General features: G+C 38.7%; 1 long non-coding RNA gene across 1 annotated transcript in view; it reads left to right on the forward strand.

The window, feature by feature from the left end:
- The first annotated feature begins 997 nt into the window (after nucleotides 1–997).
- Nucleotides 998–18,511, forward strand: part of LOC146692790 (uncharacterized) — a 137,797-nt gene continuing 120,283 nt past the window's right edge. The window contains exons 1-2 of the long non-coding RNA XR_014915288.1: nucleotides 998–1,125; nucleotides 2,108–2,732. This is a non-coding gene — a long non-coding RNA (uncharacterized LOC146692790). The remainder of the gene's footprint in view (nucleotides 1,126–2,107; nucleotides 2,733–18,511) is intronic.

Consider the following 18,511-nt stretch of genomic DNA (forward strand, 5'->3'; position numbering starts at 1 on the left):
TGGAAACCCAGAATATATATTTTACATAATTTATTTTCCACTGTATTGTCTGACTGCATGTAAGAGAGAAATAGTGTCCGTAAGTTAGCAATGTGTCCGTCAGGAACAATTGGCTCTGGGAGCTGGCTTTTTAAAAATGGGATCTAGTTCCTGCCAGATTCAGAGAAGCTTTTCTTTTCTTTTCTTTCCCTGATGCCCCCCCACGTAATTGGCCAACTACATAATGTGTTCACACCAAACAGCCATTGGTCCGTGCTGAGCAGGAAGGGGAGGGGCAGAGTTACTAACTGAACGCACACACATGCGTGTGTGTATGTGTGCTGAGACTTGTGTGTGTGAGAGAGATTGAGAACAACACATGCTACATAGATAACAAGCTGGCTATAGGTTCCTCTTGTTTCTTCTCTTCTTTCTGGGGGAGAACTCGGCCATTAGTATGCTGGCAGATACACCAGTTCCTCATCAGATTCCAATTAATTCCCAATACTTAAATACCAGTTGGTGTTCCAGAATCTGCCAGATAATCTGCTACTGCCAAATGGTAAATCAGCCTCCAAAGATTTTTTTGTGGTTATTATTTTTCCTTCACGCTGACCCTTGTATGCCATTTTCAGTTATCCTGCCTCAAGAGCAAATTTAGATGACCCAGCAGCTCCCCAGAAATAAAGTCAAAATATTTCTATCACCCACTGGGGTCTGGCTGCAATATACATCATAAACCTCACCTTCTCCATGTTAGTGGATGGGACTTGGGTCAAAGTAAAACAAAAATGTTCTCCTCAGACACATTTCTCCTAAAGATGCTTGCTGTCTTTACTAATAGTTCTTATCATGTTGATTTGTGTTCAAGGGGTATTGTTTTACTTGAGTTTGATTCTAATTACTAACTTGCTATAATCTGCGTGCAACGTAATCATGACAGCTTTGACTGGCAGCGGCATTCACAGAGAAACTTGTGTGTCTCTCTCTGTTCGAGAACGGCAGATAGAACGGGACACTAAGAGAGAAGGTCCAGTGTTTACTTTCTAAAACCATGGCTGACTGTTTCAAAGTGACAGCATGAGTTGTTCTGCAGTAAACTGAACTAACCGACAGAAGGACCCGAGGCTCCACCACACTTTTCTGGTAAGTAAAATGTGTGTTTTTAAGCTAATCAGTAATTATTGTCAGCTGTCAGGGAAAGCTGTGCTCATCTGGTAATCTGTGGGGGTCTTTTCTCTGTATGTATTATTGTAGGGACTACTGACTGTTGTTGTGATTTGGTGCAGTATAAATTAATTTAATTAAATTTAATTAAATTTAATTTATTGTATAGGTAGATATATAGGTATATATATATAGGTACAGTGTATAGGTACATATATATAATTTATTCATTGGGAATGAATAGCAAAAAAGAAAAGATGTATACAGTCTAGAGAAATATGTACAAAACAATAGAAAGGCACACAATGGAGAGCAAATAGCTTGGAGGAAAAGCAAAGAAAAGAGTTGGTCTGAATAGAGTCTGTGGCCTGAGTGATGAGGGTGAGACCATGGTTCAGATTAGTGAGGTGGGTGATTGTGTTTGTTTGCAATCTCAATGGCCCAGAGGAAGAAACTGTTAGCGAGTCTCGAGGTGTGGGACCTGATTGACCTGAGCGATCAGAGGGCAGTGGGTCAAACAGGTGGTGGGCCGGGCCATTATCACCCATAATGGCCCAGGTTTTCCTGAGACAGAAGGATCTGGCGACAGCCTGCAGGGTTGGCAGAGGGTAGCTAATGATTTTTTGGGCAGTGTTAATTACCCTCTGTGCAGCCTTCCTGTTCTCTGTAGTGGCCCTTGAATACCAAACACTCAGGCAGTAGGAGGGCACTCTCTCCACTGAGGAGCAGTAGAAGGCCAACAGCAGCTTGTGGTCCCGGTTCTTCTTTCTCAGGACAGGGAATAAGTTCAACTGCTGTTGGGCCTTCTTTACCAGGGCGCTGGTGTTGTGGGTTTGGGAGGGGAGGGGGGGGGGATCTGTAGGTGGTCCAGTTTGGTGTTGAGGATGTCTGATATTATGGTGTTGAACACTGAGCTGTAGTCCATGAAGAGCATCCTCACATAGCTCTTTGTGTTCTCCAGATGGCTCAGCGCTCTCTAAAGGGTCATCGTGATGGCATCCTAAGTGGACCAATTTGCTCTGTCTTTTTGGGAATCAGAATGCTGGTGGATGCCTTCAGACAGGGGGGAACCGTGGCATGAGTCAGGGAGAAGTTGAACAGAGTGGTGAGGATCTCTGGCAGCTGGGATGCCATCAAAGCTGGCAGCTCGCCTGGGGTTCACTGCTCTTAATCTCCTCCTGACCTCATGTTCCTGGAGGAGGAAAGGGGGTGAGCTGGGTGGGGGGTAGCTGCAGGTGGAGAACCTCTCCTGGTCCCTTAACACCAGCTCCTTAACTAAAAAGTCCCAACAGCATCTCTACTTCCCGAGGAACCCGAGAAAAGCCCATCTCCCACCACCCATTCTCACCACCTTTTACAGAGGGACTATCGAGAGTGTCCTGAGCAGCTGCATCACTGTCCGGTATGGTAACTGCACTGTATCAGATCGCACTACCCTACCAGGAATAGTGAGAACAGCTGAGAAGATCACTGGAGCCGCTCTTCCCTCCATCACAGACACCTATTGCACCCGCTGCATCTGCAAAGCCAATAACGTTGTGAAAGACCTCACACACAGTCTTCACCCTGCTGCCTTCTGGAAAGAGGTACCAGAGCATTCGGGCCCTCACTGCCAGACTGCGAAACACACACGCATACCTTCATACATCAAGCTACTTTTTGCACAATGCTCAGTGTTTTGCTCAGTTTGTCATTGTTGCACTGTTCTATTGTACTGTTATGTTTGCACACTCTTTTTTGCATCGTTCTGTTATGCCTGCTGTTGCACTGTCTTTGTTTTGGGGTTTGTCTTTTGCAGTTTTTGCACACTTGCACTTTATGTAGTCCTGTGTTGATTATCTGTTATATGTAGCACCATGGTCTTGGAGGAATGTTATCTTGTTTCACTGTGTACTGTACCACTGCACCTGGCTAAAATGACAATCATCCAGCCTTGTTTTAATGACCCATGTGCTTTGACAATCCAACCACCTCTCTCTGCTCCTCATCCCTACCTACATCCCCCTCAGGAAACAGACCCTCAAAGTCAAATAACTGTTGACCAAAGTGCTGTACATTCAAAATAATTGAAAGAGATAAAAACATAGGAAGTCATGAATTTTTAAAAAAAGTATAAAATGTGAAGATTTGATTAAGAAATACGATAAATAAAGTACAAACTCATTCTGATTTAGAAGAAAAGGAATAAAAGTGGGTTTTCACACAGGTTTTGAAAGTGTCTTGGGGAGGTCCTGATGTGAAGGGGCAGTTTGTTCCACAGTTTAGGAGCAGTCACAGCAAAGGCCCGATCTCCTCTGTGCTTTAACCTGGACCTCGGGACAGCTAGGAGCATTTGATCCGCAGACCTCAATGATCTTGCGAGAGTGTACCAGTTCAAAAGATCAGAAAGTTATGAGGGTGCTAATCCGTCCAATGCCTTGAAAAATGAATAATAGAATCTTAAAATCTGGCAGCTATTGTAAGGATGCTAGTATAGGAGATATGTGGTCTCGCTTGTGTGTGCCAGTTAGTTACAGTACAAGTTATTTGGATGCGTTACCATTTTGTCAAGGTCTAAAAGGAGAGTCGGACTGTTACCCGCAGATTAGAGGAAACTGAACTGAAGCATCAAGGCTAAAGTCTGCCATGAAGTGGAAACTGCTAAAACACCAGCATCATTGTCACAAAAAAACTAATTTTGTATTCACATGAACTGATAATGGTGCCAAAGAAGATTTTGCTACAAAATCAACACCTTCAAGTGAAAATTGTGGAAGAAATACCTTCTGGACAAGTTTTATGGTTTGACAAAAGTCAATGCAAACATCTACGTGCCTTTGTTTATTTAATTTTTGACTGTGCAGATTTGTCAGTGTATAAATTACATTACAATGCAACAACTACTACTGTGCCCCAGACAGTGAACTTTGAACAGACTTCCAAGTATAACAGAAACTATTTGGGTGTCCAGTCTGCAGCCCTGAAAAGGACTATATTTAAGACTTAAAGATGAGGCTTTTAAACTTAAGAACACTGGCAAAATGTGTTGTGTTCCTTTAAATTGGTTGGTCTCCCATATGTATAATTAAAAGTTAAAGAAAGAAATAGAGTTTAGAATGTATTTGTTACCAAAACTTAAACAAGTGTAAATGTCTTTCATTGAATAGAGGAATCCACATTAAAGGGATAATCTGCCAAAAGGGTTATATGCCCTACTTGAATGATGATCAGCGATAGAGACAAATGTAATAAAATAAAACTCATATTACAGACTGACAAAAATGTATCTCTGTGAGAAACAAAATAAATTAGAAAATGGAAATTAAAAAAAAACTTTGGTTCTTTTATCTATTGATAATGATACTATCTATTAAAACTCCTTTTTAAAAGGAAGACTCAGGGAGAGGTAGCCATCTGACCGGTTGGGGGAGATGGGAGGAAGACGGGATAAAAGATACACTGTGGAAGACAGCCAGAGATTAACAACACAACACAAATCGATTAATTAACAAATTATAAGGCAACAGTATTAAAAGCTCCAAAAACTAAAGATACCTTTGGTTTAAGTATTTGCTTCATAAAACTGAAAAAATGACAAATTTGGTTAATTTGTCATTTAGGCCAACTGTTATTCCATCAGCTTGGAAGGTGGCTACTGTGACCCCAATTATTAAATAAGGGAAAAAACAAATACGATTTATTTACTGAAATCATGTAATGTAATTTTATGAACTACTGACAAAGGTGAAATATGGTTTTTACCAAGAGTCATGAAAGAACACCGTCATCTCTGAAGAAACTACTAATACTACTACTTTGCAGTCTTTGTCCCGTCTAGGAGTTAACAAAAGTTCTTGCACTCAATTTAAATGCTTCATGTCCATGAAAAAACACTAGACATCCACGCTGAAGTTGTGCAACCATCAGCAAAACAAGCACTGTGGGACTTTTTTGTATGCGCTTGGGAAAATGTGAAAAGCACAGAGTGAAGCCCAACCTCTATACTGCCTCTTTTAAGATTCGCTTTGATAGATACTGTGCCAAAGTTGGAATGAAAAGCTCATTTTGTCTCTTCTGAACAGCTAAGTACCCAGAAACACCTCTGAGGTCTCCTCTCAATCCCAGTTCTCTGTTTTGTGAAAAAGCAATATGCTTTTAACATTGTCTGCTTGTTTGGCTTAGGGTGTAATCCTTTTTTTATTTAAAAAAGCTCAAAGCAGTTGTGTATTACAATAGTGGTTCTGAGAAATGCCAAGTGTCTTTGCAACCTTTGCATCTGTCTCCCAGCCAAAGTGAAGCATCAAGGTGCTGTAAAGCTATGCTTTCTTTTACAATGTAAAGAAAGGCACCATTTACAAAGGCAAGAAAATAAAACCTTATATGTCAGACGATATAGTCTCTGGTAATTTACATGCAGTTTCAACATATCCCACCATTCAAATTCCATTTCTAAGTGTACTGTCATTGATTTTAACATGTAAAATGCTAAATGAGGCCTATAGAGAAGGTATGTAGCTGTTGTGTTTTTGCACATTGAAGCATTTAATGGACTGACCTCAGAGTGAGTTTATATCCAGCACTGGGAAGACTGGCAACTGTCTTGAATTGTGAATAATCTTTCAGAATGACAGGATTCAACATGTTTGGAAATGATAATATAAAGCATCCCAACCCCAACAATTTCTTCTCTAAGGTCATTGGTGATATCTTTGACAATGTCTTAACACAGTTTGATGCTCCAGATGAACCAATTTCCCAAACTTTTGCTTTTATAGATGTGGTCACATAAATTTACTTGCTTTCCCTTGCTCCTCCTTTCCCCCTTAATTCCTATGGAAGCAATATATGTTGGGGGGGGAAAGAGTGGAGTTCCATTCACTCCATCCTTTCAACTCCCAATACTCCGTATTGGTGAAGAGTTTTCCAGTACCACGAATTGGATTGCAGATGGAAATGCATTTTTCCTACAAATGTGGCACAATTTAAAGGAAAATAACCAGGTTTTCCAGCAGTAAAAGATTTATCTCCAAGAAACATTGTTGGAACAAAGAAATAATCTACCAAACACAAATTTTCTTACTATTCGCGCTAAGTTTTTTTCCAGCACTTCTGTTATCAGTCACTCACTCAAACTGCAGGCTTGCAGAATATCAGAACCTTACAAACACACTCTAATATCTGCATCTTATCATCTATTGTAACGAAACAGTCATTATATTACAACTAAATGCAGACTGACCCACAACCAAGCAGCAGCTGAAGGTGGCTGCAGTAAAGATCTAAGAGTGTAGGGAGAGGAAACATTTGTTGATATCCATGGGTTGTAGACTTCAGGCAACTCTCACTGTGTGTGTGTGTGTGTGTGTGTGTGTGTGTGTGTGTTTGTGTGTGTGTAATTGGGTCAACAAGAAACACAATGTGCTTTTCTAATACCCAGCTAAAACCATTGCTGCAGGCCAAAAGAGCAACATTGTAATTACCAGTTGCAAAGATGCCAATACTGGTAAAAATGAAGGTGAGAGACTGACACTGATTTTACTAGCTACACTATTCTACTTTCTGACGTTCCTCGAGAAAGGATGTGGGAATGGTAATGAGTGCTTTAACTAATTTACTTGTCATTGTTATTTTAGACTCAGCTGTATAATTTAAAGTGTTTATACTCAGGTGCAGGTGTCCATATGTTATTGTCTCTCCCAAGCCACCTCTTTCAGCTTATCTGGAGAAACACAGAGGTGCTCCCAGGCCACCCGAGCATATCCTGTGCTTGCCCCATGGCCTCCTCCTGGTGGGACATGCCTGAAACATCTCATTCAAAAGGCACCCAAGAGGGATCCTAGTCAGAAACCCGAACCACTTCAATTGTCTCCTTTTGATGGGAGAAGAGCATCTCTACTATGAGCCCCTCTCAAAAGACTGAACTCCTCAACCTATCTGTAAGACAGAGGCCAGCCATACCATGATGAAAACCACTTTTTGGCACTAATATCTGCAATCTGTTTGCTTTTAAGCTCAGCTCTCTCTTCACCATGAGGGACCAGTACAGTGTCTGCATCACTGCAGCCATGCCCTGATGCATTTGCCAGTCTCTCACTCCCCTCTCCCCTCACTTGTGAACAAGAACTCAAGATCCCAAAACTCCTCCATTAGGGATAGCAACTCATCCATGCTCCAGGGCAACCTAATATCATGGCAAAGCTTGTAATAGACATGCTAGTCCACCATGTCTATTTGACCCTTTGCCTTTGTGAAATGGGTATGCATGCAGATGTTGCATTACCAGCATAGGGAGATTAAATGAAAGCCAAGAAGTGGTAAGCAAAAAACTAAAACAAATAAAGTACATTCCAGGATCCTTAATCACCAAAAACCATTAAGCTGCAATAGGCCTGCAGTCTGAGTAATTGAGTAATAGCATAATCACCTGGCTAGAAATAGTTTGTATTTCTGTTCATTCTTTTGTAAATGCATTTTATTAAAACTTTTACTAGCTACATTTAAACACAACAATCTGTACTTTCTACTCCTCACGGACTCAACAGTGTCATGTACAGTGTTTATACCAGGGAGCTAAACTGGGCCAGAAGGAGTGCAGGTGTCTATATGTTACTGTCAGTTTCTAGCTAGCGCTATAGAAGAGGAATAAACATAAAGGGTGTAACGTTTCTACACAACATAATGTTTGTAAAGTGTTTGGATCAGCTCAACAAACATCAGGAAACGCACAAACTGTTCGTGTGTGGTTTGTCGTACAGTGTGTTGCTTGCTAAAGCTCCAGATACTGGATTTCCAGGAAGAGAAAGAAATGAAAGCTAATTTCACTCACAGATGGAGAAAGATGTAAGAAAAGACAGGAGAAGAGCAGAAGAAGAGAGGATTTATATATCCATAGACCTGGAAATGAGATGCCCAACACGACACAATTACTGGGGTTCTTAATGTGCTGTCTTATTGTCAGTGAAGACAGAATAAACAAAAATGTCTCTTTTTCTCTTTACACATGTCCAACAAGAAGAATATGGATTTGTCCTAAACTTTGGCAGCAAGAGATGAAATGTGGCAAATTAACAGAATGAAAAATAAATAAAACAAAAAATGAACCAGAGAAATACAAGATATAAAAGAAATACAAGAAATATGGCAGTGGCGTCGGATTCCACAGCAATATCTCCGCTCACCCTGGACACTGGAGTACACTGATGATCTTGCAACTTATTCCCTACATGAAGAAAATGGCCGCCCTGCAGTACGCATGCAGGTCTTCGATTAATTGCCAAAAATATGACGTTTTCTTGACAATCAAAAAACAGGAAGTCCCAAGATGCATTGTTTTGGGGGAACTGCAGTCAACTTTTAAGCACAAAACATCCAGATCACAAAGAAAGTAGCACAAACAATAAAATTAAATTACTCAATAACATTGTTGCTGTAACATACACCTTAAAGGAATATTTATTTAACTTAAGTGAACTTTAACAGGAAGAAACCTTCAGCAGAACCAGGCTCAGGGTGAGATAAAGAGCAGCAGGTCAGCTGATCACAGCCTGTACACAGAAAATCTACTGGAGCTCACATTAGAAATTATTGTAAGCTGTTAGTATTTTCCCAATGCTGTGCCACAACAACAGATTTCAGTGTTCCCCCATTTGCCAAATCTCACTATAAACCCTGATTTTACTCATTAAGGTGTGGAAGCAAATTCTCTTTTACTGCTTGTATCCTAAATAACACATTCAAGCTGAGTACATTAATTTGGCTTAAGATTCTCATGCATTATTATTATATTTGTTTTACATTGAAATAAGAGAAGGTCCAGTTACCTGTGCGTAAAAATAGCTGGTGGAATTGTCCTTCAAGGAGCTATTTTTTATTGTCTTACATTGAGTACAATTCAGAGACTGCACTTTTTGACTTTAGTTTAAGTAAAGAAGTTGAGTAAGTACTTTACCTTTTACTGGAGTATTTTTAAACACAAGTATCTGTACTTCTACTTAAGCACAGAATGTCTGTATGTTTGTCACCTCTGTGTAGTTAATGTCATAATTAAAATTGAAAGGGTATGGTGGGATGCATATGGTCTTACTGCTAAATCCCAAGTAAGTTAAGAGTAAGTTCAGTTGTGCTGAGGGCTTGGGATCTATCCTTAGATGCCCTTAGAAGAAATTGTGTAGCTTTAAGTTATACACCTCTCTCTCTCTCCTCTCTCTCACATACACATCCCTCCTTAGGTATATAGATAAATACAAGCAGACTGAAATTCATGACATCATGCAATTTCTGTCTTTCTCATGTATGTATACATGACCACACACAGCTACACAGGAAAATGTTTTAATGTAATGTCTGGTTCTGTTAAGTAGTCTACAAAAGGGAAAATACTAGTTCTCTTTGTACGTGCCTTGTCCTCTGTCTCATTCGCCGGGTATGTGGTGTGGCTGCTTGTAAAGTCCTCCCACCCCAACATGACTTTCAGACTGGCATGCTAATTGAAAACAGTACTGCAGCTTCCTGCCTTTTCAAGTACCTTACACACACACACACACACACACACACACACACACACACACACACACACACACACACACACACACACACACACACACACACACACACACACACACACACACAGAGAGAGAGAGAGAGAGAGAGAGAGAGAGAGGGAGAGAGAGATAATACCACATAGACTACATGAAATTCTGCAGTAATGGTAATAGCTTAAAATCACTCCACAATAAATCTGTCCGATATAGTTTGTTCTGCTTGCCTGCATGCACATAAAATACTTTCATTCCTAGATACATTTGTATTAACTGAAACTATTAACTACCAACCTATCCAATATCCACAATATCCAAAACAAGCAAAAACCTCAAATACCTGAGTCACTATACCTAGGTCTTAGAAACTGGAGAAAGAAAAAAAACACTGTGTCGGCCACAATGAAATCACCCACTGGTTTGGACATTTTAAAGCATTGTGTTTGTGCTTTTTTTACTATAAAAAAAACTATAAAATAAAACTAATTTTTAATAAAAGGGGAAAATATTCATAACAGGCAAAAACTGCTTTTTTGTTGCAGGCTGTAAACATGCTTTTAATGGCATAAATCCAGACCTTTTTAATGTGTGAATCTTTGGGGTGTGACTCCCTTTTAAGGCCAGCCGGAAATGCAACTCATGCTCAGAAGCAACTGTTTTGGTAAATGAGGTTACATCATAGGCTAAAAAAAAACCAAACCTGAATAAATATTGAACATATCACCAGTTTTCTAAGTAAATATATTTCTAAAGGTGCTACTGACATGAAATTCTCACCAGATGTTGGTAATAAATCATTCAATCCACATATGCCAAGAAATCAAACCACAGATTTTCATAAATTAGGTTTTGTATAGTAATGAGAAATAACAGAGGGAAAAAGTATTGAACACATGAAGTAAGGGAAGCACAAAAAGGCATGGGAGGTCATGACACCAGCTGAAATCTATCAGTAATTAGAAAGTAATCCTACCATGTAGTGCAAATTAATACCAGCTGGTTCAGTCCTGATGGCCTATAAAAGGGTATCTCATTACCAAGGAGTCTAAAAAGAAACATCTCATGATGACCATGAGCTCTCAGAGAACATTTGCCACTAACTATTAGTAAAACATACTGATGGCATTGGTTGCAGAAGAATTTCTAAACTACTGAAGGTACCACCGAGCACTGTTGGGCCCATAATCCAGAAGTGGTAAAAACATCATGTCACCACAAACCAGCCACAACCAGGTGCTCCCCACAAGATTTCATACAGAGAAGTGAAAAAGAGAGTTGTCCAAGAGCCAAGGAACAGTTGTAAAGAGCTACAGGGAGACCAGGAATCAGCAGGTAGAACTGTTTCAAAGACAAAAACTAAGTAATGCAAACAACTGCCATGGCTGCTATGTGTACTCACCATACAAGACTGTATTGTTGAAGAAAATGCATGTTGAAGTGCGTTTAGAGTTTGGTTAACAACATTTAGATAAGCCTGTGAAATACTATGAGAACAGAGTCTGTTCTGTTTGATGCCATAATACACACCATGTTTGGAAGTCAAAAACAGACTGCATATTACCCCAAATACGCCAAACCAACAGTGAAGTTTGGAGTTGGGGCTGTTTTTCAGCATACAGTAGACTTGTTGTCAAGACCGCCTAAACCAAGACCAAGATAGACCAAGTTAAGACGAGACCAAGACCGAAACCGAGACAAAAAAGTCTTTAAACTGCAGCCAGATGCTGCTTCATTTACGGGTGTCAGGCATATTTATGTGTTTTTGTGATGCACTCGCACAGCCCTCCTCACCGCTGTCTACTCTCTCACTTACTGAGAGGACAGATGCACGCTCCACTTGACTGTCACGTCTCTCACCCTCGCTGTTTTTCACATAATGATATTATCCTGTATCCTCCCATGTGATTGGCCACAATATGGAGGGATTGGAGCATAGCTGAGCCACTGTGTGAGAGCTGAGCAGCGAAAGGAAATTAAGTGAGGAGCCGGCTCTCGCTCAATGGGAGTCAACTCTTCTGATTCACTACAAAGCACTCTCTAAGCACAGCTCTTAGAGCTGATGTGTAGCAGCCCTTGGCATTAAGAATGATAGAAGAGTCTCTAATGGGTGCAGCCATTTATTTCCTCACCAAACACAGCTCATTCTCTGGACATCGTTGAAAACTATAAAATAAGAAAAAAATGATACCCGTACAGTCCTTTTGAACCGTAACAATAAACAACTAGAAAGTGCATTTTCTGAAGAAACTGCAGTGTGAATGCTTGAATCTGAATGTATGCACTGAAATGAATTAATTACTGAATTTAAGTTAAAAATCTTGAATGAGATAAAAAAAGAAAACCCCGAATTTAACCTGAAAACAAAAGTGCTGAACTGCTAAAAGCTGAAGGTTACACAGAAGAAGAAGTTGGAAAAAAGCTGAAAATGTTTTAATTGTAAATTAGAAAACCCTAAGAAATGAGAAAAGAACATTTAGAGTCAGAAAACATCTGAAAGAATATTAAAAGGTCATATTCTTTGAATCACTGAATGACTAAAATGTGATCCCTCCACTTGGACCCACACAGTTTAAAAAGTTTACATCTCTGAGCTTTGAAAGACAAGATGTTGGAAAAAGAACAACGATGGCGACGTTTTGAGGGTAAAATGATGGCTGTAACACTGTGGACACAGCAGCAGTTGAAAGAGAAGTGTTTAAGATGAATCTTGGTACAGTGGCAGGCAGAGCTCGTTAAGCAGGCAGGTGTGAGCCTGGTTGCTATAGTGACCGCACCCAATGGCTCCATACACACGCACACAGACATGCACCTCACTTTTGCTGCTTAAAATGAACAGAAAAGTCAGGCCGAAACAAATCGCTCCCAAATGAAAAGTAAAAGTCGTATTGACAAAATTCTTTCACCGTGAGCGACAGCAATGTCTAGTCTACCTAATTCTCAGTTTTCATGCCTGTGGAGCTTATTATATGGACGTGGTGACAGTGGAAAGACACCATGCTCTTCTGATTTTCAAACGAACCTTCTGAGCCATTTTAACATTAGAGTCTATGGAAGAGTTGGAGGGAGGAGGCTGTGCATTGGTGACATTTATGAAAGAACCATAACACCTAGTACAATAGTAAACACATTGGATGAAAGAGGACAGCCATGGCTACGTTTTGAGGGTAAAATCATACCTGTAGAGCAAACGCTGCGGACACAGCAGCAGTTTTAAAAAAGATTTTAAGATTATTTTTTTTGCTCCTCTCACTCTAGCAGTTGAGCTGCCTCACTCTAGCCCCAACATTCCGTCCCATACACACCCATTATAAACTCTGAAACGGGTGAAAAAACATCATGAAACTTAAACTGGAACTGAAGAAAAAGTATAATAGATATTGAAAAGATAAATACAAGTTGAATAGTTGAATGTCTTGTCTTCGTTTTAAAGTTTGAATGGTGGCTCTATGTCAATGTATGTGGAAGTAGTAAGAGTTTAAAAATGAGTAAGTTGAATGAGAATTTGAAGGGTCTCCCCATTGAAATACATGGGAAATTTTTGTTGAATAAAGTTGAATAAAATTAAAAATATAAATGTTAAAAATGAGAAAAATAGAAGCAGTCATGTCCAAAATAATAGGAATCTAACGATGTTTGAATGGTTTTTCTAAGTTGAACGGTTTTGAAGGAGTAGGCTTTCAAAAAACGTACGGAAGAATAAAATAGAACTAGAAAGTGCATTTTCTGAAGAAACTGCAGTGTGAATGCTTGAATCTGAATGTATGCACTGAAATGAATTAATTACTGAATTTAAGTTAAAAATCTTGAATGAGATAAAAAAAAAAGAAAAACCGAATTTAACCTGAAAACAAAAGTGCTGAACTGCTAAAAGCTGAAGGTTACACAGAAGAAGAAGTTGGAAAAAAGCTGAAAATGTTTTAATTGTAAATTAGAAAAACCTAAGAAATGAGAAAAGAACATTTAGAGTCAGAAAACATCTGAAAGAATATTAAAAGGTCATATTCTTTGAATCACTGAAGAACTAAAATGTGATCCCTCCACTTGGACCCACACAGTTTAAAAAGTTGACATCTCTGAGCTTTGAAAGACAAGATGTTGGAAAAAGAACAACGATGGCGACGTTTTGAGGGTAAAATGATGGCTTTAACACTGTGGACACAGCAGCAGTTGAAAGAGAAGTGCTTAAGATGAATCTTGGTACAGTGGCAGGCAGAGCTCGTTAAGCAGGCAGGTGTGAGCCTGGTTGCTATAGTGACCGCACCCAATGGCTCCATACACACGTACACAGACATGCGCCTCACTTTTGCTGCTTAAAATGAACAGAAAAGTCAGGCCGAAACAAATCGCTCCCAAATGAAAAGTATAGGTCGTATTGACGAAATTCTTTCACCGTGAGCGGCAGCAATGTCTAGTCTACCTAATTCTCAGTTTTCATGCCTGTGGAGTTTATTATATGGACGTGGTGACAGTGTAAAAACACCATGCTCTTCTGATTTTCAAACGAACCTTCTGAGCCGTTTTAACATTAGAGTCTATGGAAGAGTTGGAGGGAGGAGGCTGTGCATTGGTGACATTTATGAAAGAACCATAACACCTAGGACAATAGTAAACACATTGGATGAAAGAGGACAGCCATGGCTACGTTTTGAGGGTAAAATCATACCTGTAGAGCAAACGCTGCGGACACAGCAGCAGTTTTAAAAAAGATTTTAAGATTAATTTTTTTGCTCCTCTCACTCTAGCAGTTGAGCTGCCTCACTCTAGCTCCAACATTCCGTCCCATACACACCCATTATAAACTCTGAAACGGGTGAAAAAACATCATGAAACTTAAACTGGAACTGAAGAAAAAGTATAATAGATATTGAAAAGATAAATACAAGTTGAATAGTTGAATGTCTTGTCTTCGTTTTAAAGTTTGAATGGTGGCTCTATGTCAATGTATGTGGAAGTAGTAAGAGTTTAAAAATGAGTAAGTTGAATGAGAATTTGAAGGGTGTCCCCATTGAAATACATGGGAAATTTTTGTTGAATAAAGTTGAATAAAATTAAAAATATAAATGTTAAAAATGAGAAAAATAGAAGCAGTCATGTCCAAAATAATAGGAATCTAACGATGTTTGAATGGTTTTTCTAAGTTGAACGGTTTTGAAGGAGTAGGCTTTCAAAAAACGTACGGAAGAATAAAATAGAATAAAGATTAGAAGAACAATACTGTGAATGCTTTTCAAGCATTCACACTAACTAGAAAGTGCATTTTCTGAAGAAACTGCAGTGTGAATGCTTGAATCTGAATGTATGGACTGAAATGAATTAATTGCTGAATTTTGAGTTAAAAATTTTGAATGAGATAAAAATAAAAAAAAAACAACCTGAATTTAACCTGAAAACAACAGTGCTGAACTGCTAAAAGCTGAAGGTTACACAGAAGAAGAAGTTGGAAAAAAGCTGAAAATGTTTTAATTGTAAATTAGAAAAACCTAAGAAATGAGAAAAGAACATTTAGAGTCAGAAAACATCTGAAAGAATATTAAAAGGTCATATTCTTTGAATCACTGAATGACTAAAATGTGATCCCTCCACTTGGACCCACACAGTTTAAAAAGTTTACATCTCTGAGCTTTGAAAGACAAGATGTTGGAAAAAGAACAACGATGGCGACGTTTTGAGGGTAAAATGATGGCTTTAACACTGTGGACACAGCAGCAGTTGAAAGAGAAGTGTTTAAGATGAATCTTGGCAGAGTGAGAGAGAGAGCTCGTTAAGCAGGCAGGTGTGAGCCTGGTTGCTATAGTGACTGCACCCAAGGGCTCCATACACACGTACACAGACATGCACCTCACTTTTGCTGCTTAAAATGAACAGAAAAGTCAGGCCCAAACAAATCGCTCCCAAATGAAAAGTAAAAGTCGTATTGACAAAATTCTTTCACCGTGAGCGACAGCAATGTCTAGTCTACCTAATTCTCAGTTTTCATGTCTGTGGAGTTTATTATATGGACGTGGTGACAGTGGAAAGACACCATGCTCTTCTGATTTTCAAACGAACCTTCTGAGCCATTTTAACATTAGAGTCTATGGAAGAGTTGGAGGGAGGAGGCTGTGCATTGATGACATTTATGAGAGAACCGTAACACCTAGGACAATAGTAAACACATTGGATGAAAGAGGACAGCCATGGCTACGTTTTGAGGGTAAAATCATACCTGTAGAGCAAACGCTGCGGACACAGCAGCAGTTTTAAAAAAGATTTTAAGATTAATTTTTTTGCTCCTCTCACTCTAGCAGTTGAGCTGCCTCACTCTAGCCCCAACATTCCGTCCCATACACACCCATTATAAACTCTGAAACGGGTGAAAAAACATCATGAAACTTAAACTGGAACTGAAGAAAAAGTATAATAGATATTGAAAAGATAAATACAAGTTGAATAGTTGAATGTCTTGTCTTCGTTTTAAAGTTTGAATGGTGGCTCTATGTCAATGTATGTGGAAGTAGTAAGAGTTTAAAAATGAGTAAGTTGAATGAGGATTTGAAGGGTCTCCCCATTGAAATACATTATAAATTTTTGTTGAATAAAGTTGAATAAAATTAAAAATATAAATGTTAAAAATATGAAAAATAGAAGCAGTGTTGTCCAAAAGAATAGGAATCTAACGGTGTTTGAATGGTTTTTCTAAGTTGAACGGTTTTGAAGTTATAGGATTACAAAAAACGTACGGAATAGATAAAATATAATAATAATAATAATAACTAGAAAGTGCATTTTCTGAAGAAACTGCAGTGTGAATGCTTGAATCTGAATGTATGCACTGAAATGAATTAATTGCTGAATTTTGAGTTAAAAATATTGAATGAAATAAAAAAAAAAAACCCAATTTAACCTGAAAACAAAGGTGCTGAACTGCTAAAAGCTGAAGGTTACACAGAAGAAGGAGTTGGAAAAAAACTGAAAATGTTTTAAATGTAAATTAGAAAACCCTAAGAAATGAGAAAAGAACATTTAGAGTCAGAAAACATCTGAATGAATATTAAAAGGTCATATTCTTTGAATCACTGAATGACTAAAATGTGATCCCTCCACTTGGACCCACACAGTTTAAAAAGTTTACATCTCTGAGCTTTGAAAGACAAGATGTTGGAAAAAGAACAACGATGGCGACGTTTTGAGGGTAAAATGATGGCTTTAACACTGTGGACACAGCAGCAGTTGAAAGAGAAGTGTTTAAGATGAATCTTGGCAGAGAGAGAGAGAGAGCTCGTTAAGCAGGCAGGTGTGAGCCTGGTTGCTATAGTGACTGCACCCAATGGCTCCATACACACGGACACAGACATGCGCCTCACTTTTGCTGCTTAAAATGAACAGAAAAGTCAGGCCGAAACAAATCGTTCCCAAATGAAAAGTAAAAGTCGTATTGACAAAATTCTTTCACTGTGAGCGACAGCAATGTCTAGTCTACCAAATTCTCAGTTTTCATGTCTGTGGAGTTTATTATATGGACGTGGTGACAGTGGAAAGACACCATGCTCTTCTGATTTTCAAACGAACCTTCTGAGCCATTTTAACATTAGAGTCTATGGAAGAGTTGGAGGGAGGAGGCTGTGCATTGGTGACATTTATGAAAGAACCATAACACCTAGTACAATAGTAAACACATTGGATGAAAGAGGACAGCCATGGCTACGTTTTGAGGGTAAAATCATACCTGTAGAGCAAACGCTGCGGACACAGAAGCAGTTTTAAAAAAGATTTTAAGATTATTTTTTTTGCTCCTCTCACTCTAGCAGTTGAGCTGCCTCACTCTAGCCCCAACATTCCGTCCCATACACACCCATTATAAACTCTGAAACGGGTGAAAAAACATCATGAAACTTAAACTGGAACTGAAGAAAAAGTATAATAGATATTGAAAAGATAAATACAAGTTGAATAGTTGAATGTCTTGTCTTCGTTTTAAAGTTTGAATGGTGGCTCTATGTGAACGTATGTTGAAGTAGTAAGAGTTTAAAAATGAGTAAGTTGAATGAGAATTTGAAGGGTCTCCCCATTGAAATACATGGGAAATTTTTGTTGAATAAAGTTGAATAAAATTAAAAATATAAATGTTAAAAATGAGAAAAATACAAGCAATCATGTCCAAAAGAATAGGAATCTAATGGTGTTTGAATGGTTTTTCTAAGTTGAACGGTTTTGAAGGAGTTAGATGCCAAAAAACGTACGGAATATATAATAATAAAGATTCGAAGAACAATACTGTGAATGCTTTTCAAGCATTCACACTAACTAGAAAGTGCATTTTCTGAAGAAACTGCAGTGTGAATGCTTGAATCTGAATGTATGCATTGAAATGAAATAATTACTGAATTTAAGTTAAAAATTTTGAATGAGATTAAAAAAAACAAAAAAAAAAACCCGAATTTAACCTGAAAACAAAAGTGCTGAACTGCTAAAAGCTGAAGGTTACACAGAAGAAGGAGTTGGAAAAAAACTGAAAATGTTTTAAATGTAAATTAGAAAACCCTAAGAAATGAGAAAAGAACATTTAGAGTCAGAAAACATCTGAATGAATATTAAAAGGTCATATTCTTTGAATCACTGAATGACTCAAATGTGATCCCTCCACTTTGATCCACACAGTTTAAAAAGTTTAAATGCCTGAGCTTTGAAAGATACGGTGTTGGAAAGAGAACAATAATGGCGACAATTTGAGGGTAAAATGATGGCTGTAACACTGTGGACACAGCAGCAGTTGAAAGAGAAGTGCTTAAGATGGATCTTGGTACAGTGGCAGGCAGAGCTCGTTAAGCAGGCAGGTGTGAGCCTGGTTGCTATAGTGACCGCACCCAATG

The sequence above is a fragment of the Copadichromis virginalis genome, linkage group LG15 (genome assembly GCF_057382275.1).
Source record: "Copadichromis virginalis isolate Kocher_CV1m ecotype Utaka linkage group LG15, C_Virginalis_male_GT1.1, whole genome shotgun sequence".
NCBI lineage: Eukaryota > Metazoa > Chordata > Actinopteri > Cichliformes > Cichlidae > Copadichromis > Copadichromis virginalis.